Raw genomic sequence first — 19,754 nt, forward strand, 5'->3', positions numbered from 1 at the left:
GTGGTAATTAGTATCTTGTTACCGAATATAGTGAACGGAACTTTTCTTCCTTCCATTATATAAAAGGCTGTACATTTATCATTAAGGAATAAGAGAATTACTCTCTTCTCTAAAATCAACATGGTATTAGAGCAACCTCTGAACCGTAGATAGCTGACAAAATACGGGATGACAATGGCTCGACAAAGTCAATCCATCTCCGAAGTCACCTCCCATCTTGAAACCTCCGCCACAGGCAGCAATGGAGGCTCATATGGCAATCTTCTGCCCATTATAGCGCACAAACTCAATGGACATCTGGCCTCCTGTGACGAGAACCACACACAGCCAGAATAGAGTCTATTCAGCAAAGAACAAATGGAATTTTTGCAAAAATTGATCAACCAGCAACAATCCTCCCATACCTCAGTCATTGGAACCGGATCCTTGGCACACAAAGGTAATTTTTCAAATGCTCTCAGTGCAACAAGGGTGAAAATCAGCCCGTGGATTGTGGATTCAAGAGCCTCCAATCACATGACTTAAGATGCAAGGATTTTTAATACGTATAGTCCATGTGTAGAAATCTCAAAAATAATGGGTTAGTGATACTAGAGATTGTATAGGGATTTCTAGCCTAATACTTGGGCAAATTTCATGCTCCTATTTTAGGCAATTCTTTCCTTGTTGATATATGGTTTGTATTATTAATAGAGAGTTGTGATTGTACATCAAAATTTAAGAAATACAGAATTCATTCATTCTGATTACATGGTATCAGAGCTAGGAGATAACCTAGCTATCAATGGAGGAAACCGCTAGCCAAAGTAGAAGTTCGATGACCTCTGAATCTCACGAGGGTGAGAATGAAGCTATCTCCACCATTGGCTCAACAGGACTCGACAACTTGTCCTTCCAGCTCACGGTGGAGAAGGTGAGTGGCAAGAATTTTCGAGAATGGGCACAATCGATCGAACTTGTGATCAATGGCAAGGGAAAGTTGGGATTTCTTACCGGCAAGACACGGAGACTTGCCCCAACTGAAGCTGCCACCCTTCAGAAAATGGAAATCAGATAACTCCGTGGTCACGGCTTGGCTGGTGAACTTCATGAAGCCGTTGATCGGGAGGACTTATCTCTTCTTGCCATCGGAAAAGGGAGTCTAGGATGCCGTCCGTGAGACCCTACTCTGATGCCGAGAACTCCTCCCAAATCCTTGAGCTTAAGATGCGACTATGGCAGATGAAGTAGGGAGAAAGGGATGTTACAGATTACTATATGGAGATGACGACTCTTTGGTAGGAACTCGATCTGAGTTTCGAAGAAGAGTGGGAATGCTCGGGAGATAGTGTCCGATATAAATAAAGCCTCGAAAATGAATGGGTGTTTGAGTTTCTTGTTGGTTTAAATCGGGCCCTTGATGATGTCAGTGGAAGAATTCTGGGTCGTCGTCCTTACCATCAAAATGCGAAGTTTTCTTAGAAGTGAGACGAGAAGAAAGTAGGTGTAAGGTGATGCTGAAGGAGACAGTCTCTATTGACCATACTGGACTAGAAATATCTGCCTTGGTGTCTTGAGGGACTCTTCTAGGATCTAGTTCAAGACAACCGAAGGGACGCCCCTGGTGTGAACATTATCGAAAAACTGGCCACACTAAGGAGACGTGTTGGGAGATACGTGGGAAACCAGCTGATTGGAAGCCACGGCAAGGCAACAAAAATTGGGGCTACCAAGCCACGGTTGATAATCTAGCCAAGAGACCTCAAGGGGAGAAAAGTAGTAATAGTTTCAATTCAAGCGATGCATTTAACTCTGAGCAGTTGGAATAACTCTACAAGATGTTCTCTACCTTTCAGACATCGGGTCAGTCTTCCACAAATATTTCTTCGGGTTCTTTAGCCCAAAGAGGTAATTTTTTGCAAGCCTTGAGTATTACCTCCAGATCCAAAACTCCTTGGATTATTGATGCTAGTGCCTCTGACCACATGACCGATGCCTATCATCTTTTCTCATCATATTCACCTTGTGCTTGAAATTTGAAAGTTAAAATTGCAGATGGATCACTCTCGTTTGTCGCAGGCAAAGGGAATATCTGACTCTCTGTCTCCATTACACTGGAGTCTGTTCCTCATATTCCTAACTTATCCTGCAACTTACTATCCATTAGCCAGTTAACTAAGAATTCCAATTGTTCTGCTAAATTGCTTCCCTCTCATTGTGTTTTTCAGGACCTATTGATGGGGAAGACGATTGGAAGTGCTAAGGAGTGTGAGGGACTCTACTACTTTGAGGAGGCTAATGTGAATGAACAATGTCAAATTGCTATTTGTGATTCTGCACCCGCTCCTTAGGATAATGATATTTTGTTATGGCATTTTAGAATGGGTCGTCCCAATTTCTAGTATTTGAGACAATTATTTCCTTCCATTTGTTCGAATAAAACATCATTTGATTTTCAATGTCAAATTTGTGAAATTGCAAAACACCAACGTACTTCTTTCCCAATGTCCAAATACAAACCAACCTCACCATTTACTATGATTCATAGTGATGTATAGGGCCCATCTCGAACTCTCAATTGTACCCACCCAAAATGGTTTGTTATTTTTATTGATGACCACACTCGTATTTGTTGGGTATACTTGTTGAAAGACAAAACTGAAGTGCGTTATGTATTTATCAATTTTCATTCCATGATTCAAACACAATTTCACAAAAAAATGCAAATTATGTGTACAGATAATGGCACAAAATATTTTAATCGTATTTTGGGAAATTATCTCCAAGAACATTGAATAATTTGTCAAAGTTCTTGTGCCGACACCCCCAACAAAATGGGGTTGCCAAACGAAAAAACAAACATATCCTTGAAGTAGCTCATGCATTGCTGTTTACTACCAATATGCCAGAAATGTTTTGGGGTGATGCCATTCTTACAGCTACATATCTCATTAATAGAATGCCTAGTCGAGTTCTCTATTTTGCCTCACCTCTTCAAAAATTCTAGGCATTTTTTCCAAACTCTCGTCTCAGCTCAAATCTCTCTCTCAAAGTGTTTGGTTCTATTGCCTTTGTCCATACATGTCATCGACATAAACTGGATCCACGTGCCCTCAAGTGTGTCTTTCTTGGCTATTCTCCTACCCAAAAAGGGTACAAATGTTATGATCCTTCAACAAAAAGGGTATTTGTTAGTCTTGATGTTACTTTCTTTAAAGCTACTCCTTAATTCCAAAAGCCCTCGCTTTCGGGGGAGACTTTGAGTAGTAAAGAAGCTCAAGTTTTGGACTTCAATACCTTTATTATTGAACTTGAGCATGTCCCAAACACTGAACTTGTCCCAAACAATGAGCCTGTCTTGTAAAGTGCTTCTAATATGCCAAATACAGAAGAAAACTTGAATTCTGGGGGAGATGTAGGGAAACAATATAACAAGGAGATACTTGTTTACTCAAGAAAGCCAAAATTAAAGGACAGAGAATCTCATACGTGAGGCATCAAAAGAGTCAGAACTGGTGAAAGATCCAAACAACCATGAGTCTTCATCCACTCCTGATCAGGTAATGTCTTTAAGTAATCTTGAGTCTTCCTTTGATAAACCTGCACAGGCTGTTCTCAATTTACCCATTGCTCTCAGAAAACAAACTCGGTCATGTACTCTTCATCCCATTTCCAAATTCATGTCTTACAATACTTTGTCTGCAGGGTGTCATGCTTTTACCTCTAATCTTGACAGGATAAAAATTCCAAAGAATATTCTGGAAGCCCTTGAGATCCCTGAATGGAGAGAGGCAGTTATGGAGCAAATGCAGTCCTTGGAAGAAAATGGAACGTGGGATGTGAAGAATCTACTGAGAGGGAAGAAACCAGTGGGCTGCAAATGGGTATTTACTGTGAAATACAAAGCTGATGGGACAGCAGAATAGTACAAAGCCCGCCTTGTTGCAAAAGGGTTTACTCAAACCTATGACATTGACTACACATAGACTTTTGCACCCGAGTTCAATGTATATTCTCAGAAGGAGAAGATTCAAGAAGATTTAGGGCAACAAGCACTTCCCGAGCAATGTCAAGAATCTGACCCGAATGCAAGAACACATGAAACTTCACCAGGTAACACTAGCTCGAAATTCATCACTAATGAGTCTACTGCTGATGACCTTGATTGTCCGATTGCTTTAAGGAAAGGTAGGAGGTCATGTATCAGTCATCCAATCTACAACTTTGTCTCTTATAAAGGGTTGTCACCTATCTTCCAAACATTTGTGGCAAATCTAAACAAAGTGCAGGTTCTAACTCCATTCAAGAAGCCATTTCAATTCCGGAATGGAAAATTGCGGTATGGTAAGAAATGCAGGCACTAAAGAAAAATGGAACTTGGGAATTTTAGACCTATCGAGTGGGAAACATCCAGTAGGATGTAAATAGATATTCACCATCAAATACAAGTATGATGGAAGTGTGAACAGATTTAATGCGCGACTGGTTGCAAAAGGGTTCACTCAATCCTATGGCATCGACTACCAAGATACGTTTGCTCTAGTAGTGAAATTTAGCGCTATTTGGGTGCTACTATCATTGGCTGCCAATCTTGACATACCTCTTCACCAACTTGATTTTAAGAATGCCTTTCTCGATGGAGACCTTACATAAGAAGTCTACATGGACGTTCCTCTTGGCTTTGAAACATAAGCAACTATGAATAAGGTATATAAGCTCAAGAAATCGCTTTATGGATTGAAGCAATCCCCGAGAGCTTGGTTTGACAGGTTCAACAAAACAGTGAAGAAGTATGGGTATTCTCAGTGTCAAGTAGATCACAGTTTGTTTATCACTCAACTGAAGGAAAATTGGCGATTCTCATTGTGTATGTAGATGACATCATCTTAACAGTTGATTATGAAGACAAACTGATCAAGCTCAAAACCTTACTTGCCAAAGAATTCAAAACCAAGGATCTTGGGAGCCAAAAATACTTCCTTGGAATGGAAATGGCCCGGTCAAGAAAAGGAATTTCAGTGCCACAACGGAAGTATGTACTAGATCTTCTTAAAAATATTGGAATGCTTGGGTGCAAACCGACTTAAACACCCATGGACTCAAGTACTAAGCTTGGAGCTAATAAGGACAATGTTCTAGTGGGCAAAGGTAGATATCAAAGACTTGTTGGGAAGCTGATTTATCTCTCGCACACCAGACTTGATATTGGGTTTTCGATTAGTGTAGTCAGTTAAATCATGAATGATCCAACTGAAGAACATATGGAAGCTGCCAACTGGATACTGAGGTACCTTAAATTGACACTAGGTAAAGGCTTGTACTTTAGTAAAAACAAAAGGAAAGATATTGAAGTGTTCCTTGATGCTGACTGGGCCGGATCAATAGCTGAGCAAAGGTCAACATTTGGTTATTGTACGTATGTGTGGGGAAACCTAGTAACATGGCGAAGTAAGAAACAACCAGTAGTTTCTCGGAGCATTGCAGAAGCAGAGTTCAGAGCTATGGCACTCGGAATTTGTGAGGGAATATGGCTAGAAAGACTAATAAGGGAACTAGGAATCATCACTTCTAAACCAATGAAGGTATTTTGTGACAATCAATTAGCTATTAACATTGCAAAGAATCCGGTCCATCACGACAGGAGAAAACATGTGGAGGTAGATCGCCACTTCATAAAGGAGAAGATATAAAATGGGACAGTTAGTTTGCTATACACGCTGACAAGTCACCAAATGGCAGATATCCTCACTAAAGCTCTACCAAGGATGAATTTTGAAGATTTGAGTGCCAAGCTTGGCTTGATTAACATCTACGCCTAGCTTGAGAGGGAGTGTGGAAATACCTGATCGCTGATTTTCATGGATACCGCTGCAGCAATTCTAATTTTATTATTAGTTGACTACGTTAATTTAGGAATAAAGAGATTCTGGAAAATTCCAGATATCTGTATTAGTTTGTTTCCTATTTTGTAGTTTCCTATATTTGGCTAGTTTCCTGATTTTTTGGTAATTAGTATCTTGTAACCGAATATAGTGAAAGCTAAAATCAACAATAACTTTCAAAAGTGGGCAAAAGAAAAGCCAAATAGATTTCTTCTTAATTAGGAAGGGGGGATTGTCTATCTTGTAAGGATTTCCAAGTTACCCCAAGTGAAAGTTTGACTACACAACATAAAGTTCTAGTATTAGATATATATACTAAAAAATGTAAGAGAAAGAGTAAAATAAATCAACGCAAGAGGACTAGGTGGTGGAGTTTGAAGGGAGAAAATATAGTAAGATTCAAGGATAAACTGATAAATAGAGAGTGATTGGACAATAGGGAATAAGGTAGATGCGAACACTTTGAGGAATTGAATGGCTAATTCTATCATAAAGATAGCAAGAGATGTTAGGTGAATCTAGAGGAAGGAACTCAGGTAGCAAAGAAATTGGTGGTCGGATCAAGATGTCCAAAAAGCCATTAAGACAAAAATAGATTGGTATTAAACAAGTAAAAGTTGTAGAAATATAGAAAACCTTGAAAAGTAAAAAGATGTAAGAAAAAATGCAAAAAAGGTCATTGGTGAAGCTAAACTTAGAGCTTATGATGCCTTGTTTGCTCTAGATACAAAGGAAGGAAAAAGAGACATTATAAACTTGCTAGAGCTAGAGAAAGAAGATGCAATGATTTAGGCAATATAAAATCTATAAAAGGCGAGAATGATAATGTCTTAACTAAAGAAGAAGACATAAAAGAGAGGTGGTAGAGGTACTACAATAAATTGTTTAATGAAAACCAATCTAAAAGCTTAAAATTGGATGTGACAAATGCGGGAAAAACTTAAAATAGGAGAATTTTTTTGCAAAATTAAAGTAATTGAAGTTTAGATGGCTTGAAAAAAGATGAAAAGCGGGAAATCTATAAGTCTGCATGACATACCAACTGAAGTTTGGAAATTTCAGAGAATAAGGAAGTATATGGTTAGATAATCTACTGAACACTATTGTAAAAACCACGTTAATGCCGAAGGGATGGAGGAAAAACACGTTAATACCTTTATACAAAAACTAAGGCAATATTCAAAATTGTAATAACTATCGTGGGATAAAGATTATGAGGTACATGATGAAACAGTAGAAAAGGGCAATTGAACAAAGAATAAGACTAGAAACAAGTGTTTTAGAGAATCAATTTGGTTCTTTGTTGGGAGATTGACAAAAACCGTTATACAAAAACAAAGGCGATATTCAAAATTGTAATAACTATCTTGAGATAAAGATTATGAGGCACACAATGAAACTAGATAATCAATAAAGTAATAGCAGTAATAGATTTCGGTGACTTGGATCCATTATGCAAGCAAAAGGAGAAATTTAAGAGGATGTAATACATAGAGTTAAAGCAAAATAGGTAAAATGGAGGAGTGCGTTAGGCATGTTGTATGATCGTAGAATACCCCTAAAATTAGAAGGAAAGTTTTTGTAAGATGGCTATAAGACTAGCCATGCTTTATAGATCAAAATGTTGGGCAACAAGAAACAACATATTAAAAAAAAAAAAAAAACTTAAAGTTACTAAAATGTTAATGTTAAGGTGGATAAGTGGTATAACTTCAAAAGAAAAATTAAGGAATGAACATATACACAATAAATTAGGTATATACCAGTTGAAGACAAGATGAGGAAGGGGCAGCTTAGATGGTTTGGGCATTTGAAACGTATACTAAGCAGCACATTTTTGAGGAGGAGTGAGGCGGCATTTGTTTACGATTGTAAAAGAGGTAGGGGTAGACCTAAAATAACCTGGAATGAGGTAATGAGGATTGAGAATGGACTTAATAACTCTAAAACTAGCAGAGGACATTGCCTTTGATTGGGTAAATTGGTGAAAAAGGATTCATGTAGCTGACCCCACTAATGAGACTTAAGGCTTGTTGTTGTATTCTTGAGGGTGATATTTCCATGATTTTAAATAGAGGACGCGACTGTTACGTAACGCCATTACGTATCTATTTTTTGGGTTACCGATACCATTACACACCGTGAAATCGGTTGCTAGAAAAATCATAGCTGTAGCGGCCGTTACGAACTGCGACTGTTACGTAAATGCTGCTACGACCGTTACATAACCGCTACAAGACTGTTACACCAAAAAATTATTTTATTTTTTACTTTGTCGTCGCACTTTTTCCCTCTCTTTCATATATCATTCTCAATATACCTAGTGGCAAGAGTGGGAAAAGATTATAATGAGGATGAAAATGATACAAAATTTACTTTTTCTTTAAATACTAACAATAGATGCATTAATTAACATATTGAAAATACTAACTTGTTAGGAAAATATTTTAGTTTGATAATATTAGTAAAGTGATATTTATGTTCTATATTTTTCATTTTCAACCTTCTTTCTTTTCTAGCTATTTTATATTTGTATTATTCATATGCTTACGTGTCTAATAAATTAATGGAGTGTATAATGTATTTTGTTTTTTTAATTAACTTAGCACACATAAGAATTTATCATAGATAAGAACAATGAGAAGTATAAATATGCACACACGTAATTTTTCTATCAATTGTGGCTTAAAATAAATGTAAACTTGTTGCCCTTACCAAATAACTTAGTTACACGAACAAAAGGATCCAAAATACACTAAAACTCTTTCTAAGAAGGGCTAAAAGTTTAAAACATGCAAGTACGCTAATATGCACAAGGTTATGCATGCTTCAAAAAAATTCACGGCTGTTACACCCGCCTCCTGTTACGTAACATCCGCTACTCCCGCTTCTTGTTACACCCATTACCGTTACGTTAAACTACCCGCTACCGCGATTTAAAACCATGGATATTTCCCTTGTTCAGAAGAAGTATGCTAGTGGCGACACGATTTTGGGGATGAAATTTGGCGAGCTGTAAATTTAAGAAAACAAATTCTTGTGAGAATGAAATTTAAGATTTTATTGGGGATTTGAAATGAATTTCATATGGTAAGAGAGCTACTTTAGGTAATCTGAGAGATGAAAAGGCTTACGTTTACCGTAAGGAAGTGCAGAAGGGTTTTGAAATGAGGAAACATCTTCAAGAAATTTGAGATTCATCTTGTGAGATAACAAAAAAAAAAAAAATTTCTTAAAAGACTCAATTGATGGGTTAATTTTATTGGGGGATCCAAGTTGTGAGAGGGCTAGTTCCTGCAAGTATTGTAAGAGATGGGGGGATGTTTAGATGATGATAATGCATACAGTAGTGAGTTTGATAGTGACATGGGTGTACTTTTGAATCAAATTCGGGATCAGCATGGTTATTCTTCTGAGTCTTGCTTTGATCATCTTGGGAATTTATAATATGTGCTGCCTTCTCCAATAGAAGGGTTAGATGGTATTAGTATTTTTTAGGATGGTGTTTCTAATGAAGAACAAAATGGAAAAGATGGAATTCTGCCTACTCTCGTCAAAGTATTGTGTGAATGGACGAATGGTTTGGCCTTGAGTTCTGTATATTATTTATAGACTTTACAAGAATGTTATGCATGGAAAGTAAATAAGTTCTAGCATGATTCTAGCCCTATACATGTAAACTAAATATATGTTAATTGTATAAAACAATGAATTGAGAAATGAGGAAATAATTGTGGGCTGAAGTAAGGAAAGAAATTTTTTGCTTTGCTGTTCCATTGACAGCCCCCCTCAAATTGATGCGGGTTGATCAACAAGCATGAATTTGCTACTTAGGAAGCAATGTCAATGACGACTGAGAGCCTTGGTGAAGATCTCCACAATTGGTAATTCAGTGGAAATATGTAGAAGAGTGATAACACGAACTTCAAATGCTTCGCTGATAAAGTGACAATCGACTTCAATATGCTTCGTGCGCTCATGATAGACAGGATTGGCCGTGATCTGGATAGCACTCGTATTATCGGCATATGGAGGTGTAGGATCGGTCTTAGAAAAATCTAGCTCAACAAGCAAACCTCGAAGCCAAATAATTTCGGAACAAGCAAGAGACATCGCCTGGTATTTGGATTCTGGCGATGACATAGAAATTCTGTCATGCTTTTTACTCTTCCAAGAGATCAATGCATTAGCTAAGAACACACACCAACCAATGATGGAGCAACTTGTATCCGCACAACCACCTCAATCAGCATCACTATAAGTAGGTAGGCGAGTAGAATTGCCTGTAGGGAAGAATAAACCACGGGCAGAAGTGCCCTAAACATAGTGTATGATCCTAGGGACAACAACCAAATGAAGATGATGAGGAGTCTGAAGAAACTAGCTGACTTGCTGTACAGCAAAAGAAATGTTTGGTCTAGTAATGGTGAGATTGACAAGACTACCCACAAATTTTCGGTATAAACTGGGATTAGCAAGTAAGGCACCCTACTCTTTGCGAAGCTTGACATTTAATTTCATGGGAGTATCAATAGAGAGACCCTTCTGAAGGCCAGCTGTGGCCGCCAAGTCACTAGCATACTTATGTTGATTGAGTGAAATACCAGAGGGACTACGATTCACCTCAAGACCAAGAAAATATGTGAGAGACCCAAGATCTTTCATATGAAAGAACTCTGAGAGATGAGTCTTGAGTTGAGCAAGTAAAGAAGAATCGGAACTAGTAATCACAATATCATCAACATAAACAAAAAGAACAACAATACCCATGTCTGATTTCCGAAGAAACAATGAAGTGTCATACTTGCTCTGTGTCATAGACCCCCAAAATGGGACTTAAGTAAGGGTCGTGCAGCACTCGTTGAGAGCTCTCCCCTAACGAGTCAACCAAATCTCACACGTTCAAGCTTGCAAGCATGAGCACCAGGTGAGTCTCAATACTCGAGAGAAACAAGGAACAATATGATATCACATGAGCAATATATTCACATACACGGAATAAAGCTACAACAATCAGGTATATCACAATCCAAGGCAACAAAACACCGTAATGAAATGGACTACTTGTATTATTCAAATCCAAGAGAATAACCATACAAACGTTAACACAAATAATCATATATTCATTGTAAATCCCTGGTGAATACAATTATAGTAGTAACTCTCTCCCCCTTTTCCCCATTACATTGTCACTCCCTAACATCCTCCCCCACTCATTTTATCGACGTCCTCGTTGATGTGTTGTAGAAGGCCTCCTCACTCTGCTGATGTTGAAGCTGATGTCGTTGTCTTCGAATTTTTGAAATCTTCAATCTTTTGTATGGCATGCTGAAGGTTTTCTGCCTTTTCCCAACTGTTCTCTTCTTCTCCCAGCCCCATACATTGAACCAGATATTTTTGTTGTTGACGACCTTCTGCATTGATGACTCTGTCTGCAATGATCTCCTGAACATCTTTGTTTACAGGCTTCCTTTTGGAAATTGTTGATCTCCTTATCTTTTGTCGGTGTGGATCTGCTTTATCTGTGTGGAATGGCTTTAGGTTGCTTACATGAAACACAGGATGGACTGGTCGTCTGCGGCTCTTCATCCACTCTGGTAGTTCAAGCTGATAAGATGCATGCCCCACCTTCTCGATCACTTTAATTTGACCTTCTTAACAGCGTAAAAGCCTTTTATCCTTGCCGCGAAGAAATCGAAATATCTCTAGAGGCACTTTTAATAAGGTTTTCCTCAAGTTTCCCGCTTTGGGCACATAGACTCTCCTGCCTTTAGTCATTATTAGCCCATCTTCTATCCAGAATTGTCGTGTCTTCCTTTCTTTTATCAGTTTACTCAATGTCTGCGACTACTGGTTTGTACTTAAATGTTCCCTGATAAGATCTTTCAAAGGTAATGCCACCTAACTAGTTGATTAATGACTTGTGAGTTTCAATGCTGCCAATTCAATTTTTCTATTTAAAGCATCAGCCACTTCATTCGTCTTCCTTGCTTTGTATTCAAAATCAAAATTAAATTCAGCTAGCTTCTCCTGCCAATGGGCTTGTTTTGAAGTTAGTTTTGGTTGTGACAAGAAGTGAGTAACTGCCACACTATTGGTTTTTACCACAAATTTGGATCTCAAGAGATAGTGCCTCGACACCCGGAGACAGTGTACCACAACAAGAAGCTCCTTTTCTTGCGCTGTATAGTTCCGTTCGGCACCCGTTAATTTTCTACTTTCAAAAGCAACTAGATGCCCTTCCTGCAAAAGAACTCCCCCTAATGCAAAGTCTGAGACGTCTGCTTGTACTTCAAATGACTTTCTCACATTAGGAAGGATTAGCATAGGATCTCCTACAATCTTTTCCTTTAATTCAATAAATGTTGATTGACACTTTTCTGACCACTCCCATGGTTCCCCTTTCCTCAGTAAATTTGTTAACGATACAACTCTTCTAGAGTACCCCTCTATAAACTTTCGATAGTAGTTGGCTAGCCCCAAGAAGGATCGCAGTTCTCTAATGGATGTAGGTGCTTGCCATTCATTGATGGTTTGTACTTTTGCTGAATCCATCCGTATCTGGCCCTCTTCCATGACATGCCCCTAGAATTTATTACACTTTTGAGCGAAAGCACACTTCTCCCCATTTACATATAACTGATTTTCTCGAAGTTTTTGAAAAACCTGTCGTAGGTGATCTTTATGTTCTGCTAAGGATGCGCTGAAAATCATTATGTCATCAAGGTAAACGACTACAAATTGATCAATGTAGTCCCGAAAAACCTGATTCATTAAAGAACAAAAGGTAGCATGTGCATTTGTTGACCCAAAAGGCATGACAAGGAATTCAAATGCTCCATATCGGGTGACACAAGTGGTCTTAGGTTCATCTCCCTCTACAATGTGCACTTGATGATATCCCGATCTCAAGTCCAGTTTAGTGAAATATTTAGCTGTACTTAACTGGTCAAAAATATCGGCAATCAACGGAATGGGATACTTGTTACGAACCGTCACCTTATTAAGAGCTCGATAATCTACACACAAATGCAAACTTCCATCTTGTTTCTTTTGGAATAACATTGGGGCCCCAAAAGGTGCTTTTGATGGGTGGATGAATCCTACTGCAATTAGATCATTTAGTTGCCATCTAAGTTCAGCTAACTTAGGCGGCGCCATTCTATAAGGGGCACGTGCTGGCGGTTTTACCCTTGGCAAAAGCTCATTTTCGTGGTCAATCTGTCCTCGAGGTGGTTAAACCCTGGGTAGCTGTTTTGGGATTACCTCCTTGAAGTCTTTTAAAACTTCCTTAATTTCAACCAGATATTCGCCTATTTCTTCATTTTTTGAAACTACCGATAGGACCATGAAAGAAGGTTTTCCCCTTCTTACTCCCTTCTTGAATTGAGGTCTAAAAGCAACTTCCTCTCATCAAAAGTGTTGTAGGCTGTAGGAACCGCACAAGGTGTATCGCCCATTATCACAAGGCAATCCGCAGCTGGGATCGGCATTGAGCGTGTCACTTTAAGAAAATCCATCCCTAATACCACATCAAAGTCATTGAGGGGTGCCACGGTGAAGTCAGTTGTTCCAGACCGCGATCCCATTTGGTAGACTACTTTAGGTGCCACTCCCACCATGGTTAATGCTTGAGAATTCGCTGCTTTCAACTTCCTTACATCCTTGTCTGCTTGTAATTCTAACCGCTGGGCTTCTGAATCAGCAATGAAATTATGGGTGGCCTCGTATCAATCATGGCCTTGATTTTCTTTCCATTCAAAAGTAGATCAACGTACATTAAGCCCTTCTCTTGAGACTTGTTGGTAATTACTAGGCGCTCTAATGCCCCGAAAAATCTCAATGCTCCCACCATATTTGTTTTTCTTTTGGGGTTGCTATCAGGGTTTCGGTTTCCCCTCGAAGGGCCTTTAGAGCATTCAAAGCCTTTTGTTCAGGGCACTCTGCCACTCGATGTGGTCCCATGCAAAGGAAACATGAGACCGGCAACCAACGCTCCCCACCACCTGTTCGTCCACCCCTCCATTCTCTAGTCATGGGCACTCTTTTATCTTTCCAAGAATTATTTATCTCTTTGTCCCTTCCCCCATTTGTGGGCTTATACACTTTATTGGGCTTGGAATCATTATTGGTGGACATGGGAAAATTTCATTTCCCAGAACTGTTTGAAAAATCATCGAACCGTTCAGCAGCGGCGAGGGTGGAAGAGAGCTCACTGGCACCTTGCTGGCGCAGTTCATTCTTCGGCCATGTCTTCAAACCCCGAAGAAAATGAAATAGCCTATTTGATTCTGTCATGTCTATGATGTCCAACATCAAGACCTGACATTCTCGTACATAACTTCTTATAGAGCTGGTCTATTGCAATTCCATTACTTTGCACCGTGCTATGTACTCTACATTTTCTGGGTAGAATTGGGTCTTCAACACCTGTTTCAACTCCTCCCAAGTGTTAATGACACACTTATTGTGTTGAATATCATTCCATTTAGTTCTCCATCACAATTTAGCATCCCCAACAAGGTATACGGTTGTCATATTTACCCGGTCCACTTCTAGATCAACTCGTGAGCATGTGAAGTAGTGCTCCATATCAAAGAAGAAATTATCCAGTTCCTTTGCATCTCGCATACCCCGAAAACTTTTAGGTTCCGGTACCTTTAATCGAAAACCCTCACTTGGTTCCGCAATCGGCCTTCGTGCTATCTGTGCCACTGCATTCACTTTCACTGTCATTTTTGTAAATCCCTCTGAACCTGGTCCACAGCACTCTGAACATTGCCCATCTCCTTCAAATCTTCCTTCAAAGCAGTGATGAACTCCTTAACATCTTTTGCAAGGAAATCAAAATTACCCATTAGCTCCTGCAAGGAGGCCTCAGGCTCTATTGGCTCTCCCTGTTGGGATGAAGGAGATGGCAATATGCCCTCAATATGTTCCAGCCTACTCTCAAAGGCTTCCAACTGCTCGATACTCCTTTGGAAGGCCTCAAGCTCTATTGGCCTTTTTTCTAGGGATTTTACACGTGGAATGATTTTTTTAAGTTCCCCAAGTCTCTCCTCAAATTTTGATACCCCATAGAGATTTCCTCTAGGGTTTTCTTCAGCGGCCTCAAGCTCTATTGGCACACCTTTCTCCTTTATCAATGTTGCCACCAACCCTTGGAGTTCACAGCACGATGTCTCCAAGGTTAAGTTTTGTCTCAAGCGCCTCAGTGTGATCTACTTTTGCAGACTTGTTTCTCATGTTACCACTCATGGTGCTCGCACACACTGTGCTCTAATACCAACTGTCACGGACCCCCAAAATGGGACTCAAGTAAGGGTCGCGTGACACTCGTTGAGAGCTCTCCCCCGACGAGTCAGCCAAATCTCACACTTTCAAGCCTGCAAGCATGAGCACCAGGTGAGTCTCAATACTCAAGAGAAACAAGGAACAATATGATATCACACGAGCAATATATTCACGTACACGGAATAAGGCTACAACAATCAGTTATATCACAATCCAAGGCAACAAAACACCATAATGAAAAGGACTACTTGTATTATTCAAATCCAAGAGAATAACCATACAAACGTTAACACAAATAATCATATATTCATTGTAAATCCCTGGTGAATACAATTATAGCAGTATCTCTCTCCCCCTTTTCCCCATTACATTGTCACTCCCTAACACTCGGCTTGAATGAAAATTGTAGTAAAGCGGTGCGGAATTTATCAAACGAGGCCCTCGGAACTTGTTTGAGACAATAAAAAGAGCGATGAAGCTAACACACATGTGAAGTCGGAGAGGGAAACAAGGTTGGGGGTGGCTTTATATAAATACACTATTAAGATCCCTGTTAAGAAAAGCATTCTTCACATCCATTTGTTGTAATGGTCAATCAATGGAAGTAGCAATAGCTAGAATCGTATGAACAGTAGTCACCTTAGCCACAGGAGCAAGGGTCTCTCCATAATTGACACCATATTCCTGATTATTCCTAAGTGCAACAAGGCGAGCTTTGTAAAGATCTAGAATTCCATCAGATCGGACTTTGACTGAGTAAACCCATCTACAACCTGGGGGAACAATGGTGGGAAAACAAGGCTTAATGTCCCAGGTGTGATTGGCCTCCAAATCGGCAATTTCTTCCTGCATAGCTTGTCGGCAACAATCATGCTTGGCAGCATGTGAGCAGGATGTGGGAATATCTAAATTGGAAAATGCAACAGTAAGAGCTGAAACAGAATTGCCATAACTTGAAGAGGGAAACCCATACCTATCCGAGGGTATAGGCACTCGAGAAGTGCGACGTACCAATGGCTCTGGAGGTGCTACAACTGACTGAATCTGGAGCGTGCTAGGATCAGATATTAGATGAGCTATAGGAAGTGAGTGTGGGCGGGAGCGACGCATATACACAATACCTAGTTTAAAACGAGAACTAATTTTATGGGGATCCGAGAACTGCTCCTCAAAAAAGGGGAGAATCACTATAGAAGAGGAGCGTACAGAGGACTAAGGAAAGGAATGTTGATTTTCAAAAAAAATAACATTCCTAGAAATGCATGTACGATGTAATGTAGGATCATAGCAAACAAATCCCTTTTGACACACATTATATCCCTAGAATGCACATCGAACAGATTGAGCAGATAATTTGTGTCGCTCATGAGGAGGTAAATGAACAAAACATACACAACCAAAGGTACGGAGGTTATCGTAACTAGGTTGCTTAGCAAATAAGCGGATATAGGGAGGTTCCATGATTAGGACTTGAGAAGGTAAACGATTAATCAAGTAAGTAGTAGTTTTCAGAGCCTCAACCCAAAATGAGGATGGAACGGAGGATTCCAGCAAGAGAGTACGTACCACATCTAGGAGATGAAGATTTATACGTTCGGCTACTCCATTATGTTGGGGAGTAGCGGGACATAAACATTGATGAATAATACCTTTAGAAGCCAAAAATGCCTGAAACTCAGAAGACACATATTCACCACTAGAATCTGTGCGTAATCTCTTAATAGAAGCAGGAAATTGATTGTCAACATATACTAAAGCCTTAGTGAAAGTACGAAATACCTCTGATTTAGAGCGAAGAAAGTAGACCCAAGTAAATCTGCTATGATCATCAATGAAAGTCACATAGTATTTAAATTTTTCGTGTGAACTAACTGGGGAAGGTCCCCGAACATCACTATGGATAAGATCAAAGTATTGAGAAGCTCTACCAGCATTCAAAGGGAAGGGAAGAGTTTTGGTTTTGTCAAGTTTGCAAGATGCACACTCAAGAGATAAAGAAGAACATTCTTTATTGCCAAGTAAACCAAAGTTCAATACATGTGATAAGATTTGAGTATTGGGATGACCTAAACGACGATGCCACACCATACTAAGATCTGAAACATTATTACAAGCAAAATACTTAATAGAAGCAACTGGAGAACGTGCAAGAATAGGCAAAAGTAGTGGAAACAAGCGCCCCACTTTAGGTCCCTTCGTGATCGGCTCCCCCGTTACCTGGTCCTGCACAACACAACCATTACTAGAAAAATTAACAGCACAATTGTTATCAACTAATTGACCAATCATAATAAGATTCGTGGAATGTTGAGGAGCAAGAAACACATTAGTGAACTTAGAAGAAGCATCTTTGACAGCAGCTATTGGCAAAGAACTGCCATTGGCAGTCTAAATGGCAAATTGACTAACGTAGGGCCGAACATGACACGGGGTAGTGGGATTATTCGTCATGTGATTAGAGGCGCCCGAGTCCACGTACCAGAGTTTAGTAGGATTGTTACCTTGGAACTCCATTGCTAATAATGCTGCAATTAGCATCTATTGCACCATTTCAGGTGTGCAGTAATTCGTTGTAGGAGGTGCACGAACGGAAGGGTCACCTGAAGAAGAGCCTGGGGCCCCAAAAGTCATTGTGGAGGGTATAATAACTGAAGTCTGTAATGCTTGGGCCTGACGATTCTGCTGGCGGATACGACAATCCTTGATAATGTGACCCTTCTTCCTGCAATAAGAGCAGAATTTCTTGGAACAATTAGCAGCGACTGCCTAAATTCTTTGCAGCAAAAACACTGCAAGGTGCTAGAATGTGCAGGCGGTCCTTGTCGTTGAGCAGCATAAGTCACTGGGACAAACCCTAAACTTCCATAAGATTGTGCCAGAGTAACTTGAGTACTAATCCGTTGTTCTTCATGAAGTAATTCACCAAAACAAACATGAAGAGAAGAAACAGGAGAGTGACTTAGCAAAGATGAGCGAACAGATTCATACTTGGGGCGGAGTTTCATAAGAAACTGATCACGACGACTAGTGTCGTGAAGATGTTGAATAATGGAAGAGAGGCAACAGGAACACCCGCAGTAACCAGATTAGAATATTCGTTCCAAAGATTCTGAAAGCCTGAATAATAGTCTTGGATGGAACGATTGTCATGTTGAAATCTGGCAATCGCATGTTCTAATTGAAAACGATGGGCACCGTTATCTTGATGATATATTGTTTTTAATTAAGTCCACATGGATTAAGCGGTGCGATATGGTCGCAAGTTGGGGACAATATGTGGTTCAACCAAGCCAAGAAGCCAATACATAATCCGAGCATCAAGCACAACCCACGAAGGACAAGCCGCTGAATCCTTGGCACCAAGCACAGCCAATGAAGGACAACCCATTGACTCCTTGGATTTATCAAGATTGGGTGCACAATCCGTGCCATCAATATGACCCCAAAGATCTTTTCCCTTCAAGGAAAGTTCAAATTGAAAAGGCCATGTAGAATAATTGTTGCCCGTAAACTTGGCACACACAGGTGCGGAGTCCATGCTAAATAAAGGATAAAATCGAGAAGCCCAAAAAAAAAAACACTGTGCCGAAAGAAAAAGACCACCAGGAAATCTAGAAGCCCAAAAAATAAATCAACGCAGGTACAAAGAAAACCAAGAAAAACCCGCGTGCGCTAAAAAATAAATTTTGAACCAAAAAACCTGTTGTGCTGAGAATCACAAGGACAGAGAAGCACCAGAAACATCAACAGAGAGAACCAAGACCGACCTTCCTGCACTAAAAAATAAATCTTGAACCAAAAAACCTGCTGTTCTGAGAATCACAAGGACAGAAACCTGCTGTGCCGAGACAGAGAAGCACCAGAAACAGCAACAGAATGCTGTTTCCTGCTGTGCTGAGAATCACAAGGACTGAAACCTGCTGTGCCGAGACAGAGAAGCACCAGAAACAGCAACAGAATGCTGTTTCCTGCTGTGCTGAGAATCACAAGGACAGAAACCTGCTGTGCCGAGACAGCGTAGAATCAGAAACAGCAACAGAGAGCTGTTGCCTGCACTAAAATAAATGGCAAACCAAACCTGCTGTGCTGACAGCCACTCAGCCACATAAATACAGAATGAACAGAGAACAAAAAAATTCCAGAAGAGAAAAAAATTCCACAACAGGCACAGAAACGAGATACACCTGCCAAACCAAGAAGACAAAAAAATTCGAAGGGGAAAAAGAAAATTTGCAGTCGGCTGGCTCTGATACCATGTCAAAGTATTGTGTGAATGGCCGAATGGTTTGGCCTTGAGTTTTGTATATTATATATAGACTTTACAAGAATGCTATACATGGAAAGTACATAAGTTCTGGCGTGATTCTAGGCCTATACATGTAAACTATAATCTGTCAAGCCCTATACATGTAAACTAAGTATATGCTAACTGTACAAAATAATGAATTGGGAGATAAGGTTATAATTGTAGGCTGAAGTAAGGAAAGAAATCTTTAGCTTTGCCGTTTGCTGTTCTGTTTACAACTCCATCTCAAGAAATTTCTGGAAAGGGCCTTCAAATTCAGAGTTTGTTGTATGACTTGGTCCTCAATTTTTCTG

General features: G+C 39.7%; 1 protein-coding gene across 1 annotated transcript in view; it reads left to right on the forward strand.

Annotated features, from left to right (window-relative positions):
• Positions 1-19,754, forward strand: part of LOC131167992 (protein fluG) — a 127,658-nt gene that overhangs the window by 61,909 nt on the left and 45,995 nt on the right. The gene's annotated exons all lie outside the window — the stretch shown is intronic.

Source organism: Malania oleifera, chromosome 11 (genome assembly GCF_029873635.1).
Source record: "Malania oleifera isolate guangnan ecotype guangnan chromosome 11, ASM2987363v1, whole genome shotgun sequence".
Taxonomy (NCBI): domain Eukaryota; kingdom Viridiplantae; phylum Streptophyta; class Magnoliopsida; order Santalales; family Ximeniaceae; genus Malania; species Malania oleifera.